This window comes from Sapajus apella, unplaced genomic scaffold, assembly GCF_009761245.1.
Source record: "Sapajus apella isolate SASKATOON/1434 unplaced genomic scaffold, GSC_monkey_1.0 scaffold12, whole genome shotgun sequence".
Lineage (NCBI taxonomy): Eukaryota > Metazoa > Chordata > Mammalia > Primates > Cebidae > Sapajus > Sapajus apella.
This window is the reverse complement of record NW_022436952.1, coordinates 20,789,995-20,793,012: the sequence shown is the minus strand read 5'-3', so window position 1 is coordinate 20,793,012 and position 3,018 is coordinate 20,789,995.

Below are 3,018 nucleotides of genomic sequence, written 5' to 3'. Positions count from 1 at the left end.
ATGACTGTTTCTTTTGCTGTGCAGAAGCTGTGGAGTTTGATTAGGTCCCATGTGTCTATTTTGGCTTTTGTTGCCAATGCTTTTGGTGTTTTGGTCATGAAGACCTTGGCTATGCCTATGTCCTGAGTGGTTTTGCCTAGATTTTCTTCTAGGGTTTTTATGGCGTTAGGTCTCATGTTTAAGTCTTTAATCCATCTGGAATTAATTTTAGTGTAAGGCTTCAGGAAGGGGTCCAGTTTCTGCTTTCTGCATATGGCTAGCCAGTTTTCCCAACACCATTTATTAAACAGGGAATCCTTTCCCCATTGCTTGTTTTTTTCAGGTTTGTCAAAGATCAGATGGTTGTAGATAAGTTGTGTTGCCTCCAAGGCCTCTCTTCTGTTCCATTGCTCTATATCTCTGTTTTGGTACCAGTACCATGCTGTTTTGATTACTGTAGCCTTGCAGTATAGTTTGAAGTCCGGTAGTGTGATGCCTCCTGCTTTGTTCTGTTTGCTTAGAATTGATTTGGCTATGTGGGCTCTCTTTTGGTTCCATATGAAGTTTAAGGTGGTTTTTCTAGTTCTGTGAAGAAGGTCATTGGTAGCTTGATGGGAATAGCATTAAATCTGTAAATTACGTTGGGCAGTATGGTCATTTTCACGATATTGATTCTTCCTAACCATGAACATGGAATGTTTCTCCATTTGTTTCTGTCCTCTCTTATTTCGTTGAGCAGTGGCTTGTAGTTCTCCATGAAGAGGTCCTTTACGTTCCTTGTTAGTTAGTTAGTTAGTTAGTTAGTATAAAATAAAAAAAGGTATTTTATTCTCTTTGTAGCAATTGTGAAGGGCAATTCGTTCTTGATTTGACTCTCTTTAAGTCTGTTATAGGGATGTGTATAGGGTGTATAGGGATGCTTGTGATTTCTGCACATTGATTTTGTATCCTGAGACTTTGCTGAAGTTGCTTATCAGTTTCAGGATATTTTGGGCTGAGATGATGGGGTCTTCTAGATATCTTTTAATTTAACCAAGTTAAGAATATGCAGAAATGAATTGGGCCATGCCATACCATCTCCAATATTCCAGAGCAGGACCTATTTCTCTTTTCCAAATGTTCACAGCGCTTCCTGTCTCTGCATCTCTTCAGTGGCACTTATGTCCCTTCCTAAAGTGCAAACTTTCTGAAATCTTAATTACTCAAGGTGGAGAGGAAGAGCCCTGTGGACAGGGAGTGACTTGAAATACTGGAAAGGAAAGGAGAAGTGCAGGAGTGAATCCTTCAGGAACCAAGAAAGATGGGACATGGGACCAAACTAGAAGAGTCTTTGCCCTGCTAGGAACACCAAACCATTGGGAATTTCATGTACGTTTCGCCAGAAGCCAGCTAAGCCTGTAACAGCTTCTGTTGAAATTCAACATCAGGCCTAGAACTCCAGGGAATGTGTCTAAAGAAAACCTTATCCAAAGCTTTCTGCATAAGCAATCACTTAAGTCCTCTATGCCTCAGGCTTCTCATTTATGTGATAGGATTGATCCTAGAATCTACCTCATGAAATTGTGGGGGGAATCAAATAGCATAATGAATGAAAAGTACTGAGCACCTAGCCAGCCTGGCATACTGTTCCCCAACCTTCCTAAATTTATCCACTAGGAATTATAATAGAGCAGATTTGGGTTGCAGCCTGGGAGTCTACGTGCTTTGCAAGCACAGTTAAGGAATTCTTGTTTTCAGGGAAATCCGGAAAACAATGCTGTAGCAATAGTAATAGCTCAATAAAGAGTAGTTATTTTTATTGCACTACCTTCATCATCGTTAACTTATCATCATCATCATCACCACCACCACCACCACCACCACCAGGAATTGAAGATAATGTTAGGGGAAAGATTCAGCAACACTAACAGAGTCTATAAGCATCATTGAATCAGTCATCTTGACTTTGGTCTGATAGGAAGTTATTTTCACTGTTTGTAGAACCAGCAGACAGGTAACCGACTCCAACTCACTCCCCATTTGAATCTCAAGGCGATGATTTCCATTTTACTCTTATTTAGGTGAGGAGGGATCTTAACTTAGAACAAGAACTTGGGCCTCGCTCAATAAATTCAGTGGCTATAAATCTATTTCATGATTCATTTCCATTTTTACCCTGGAGATGAACAAAAAGGAATCTATGCAGTGCTAATTACCACATTTCGACTGGGGCACCCCAAAGAAGGAAAGAATCATAGGACGACTGCCTTAAAGGGATTCTTACTTAAATTTGAAGAATCCCGTTGTCCAATATTTTCACATAAGGGCTGTGCCCCTTTTAACTATTGAAACTACTATGTATCCATTCCTAGACAACCAGGGCAATGCTTTTTATAAACTCCTATCTGTATCTGATTGATTTAATGGTTCTCAAAACTCCTTGCAATTAGTTACACGAATTTTAATTATTTTCTCTTGTATGTGATGTTGGTTTCTTGGTTTTTTTTCCCCCAGTCCTTACACCTGACTCCTAGGCAGAAGACACCAAATCATGTTATTCACTGTACTTACTCCAGTGTCTAGCACAGAATTTCTTTCTAGTATCAGTGAGAAGATTCAATTGTATCCAACTCTTAGATATCTTAATTTAAAGTTCTTTATTTTGAGTGTACCTGTCCAAGCACCTGATTGATGCTTTTCTACTTCTTTACATATTTGTTGTTAAAATAATAACAACAGTAGATTGCTTTTAGGAGATGCAATGTTAAGATGACATCTACTCCAAAGGGCCTTTAAATAATTGAATTTGCTTCATCTCAGGGATGCCATCTTTTAAGGGGAAAAAATGAATAAGGAACAAAAAGGAAGGAAAAAAATGACAAGGAAAAATAAAGTATTTTTAGTTGGTCCTCTGGCCCAAAATATTTATCTAGCTCTTCCAGAAGCTGGGCTGGTTTACGTAGAATGCTTTTTCTAGCCCATATCTCTTGCCACCAAAGCACAACCTAAGGTCTCAAAACTTGCTGTTGAAGTAAAGTATTCAAGTAAATTAAAAAAAAA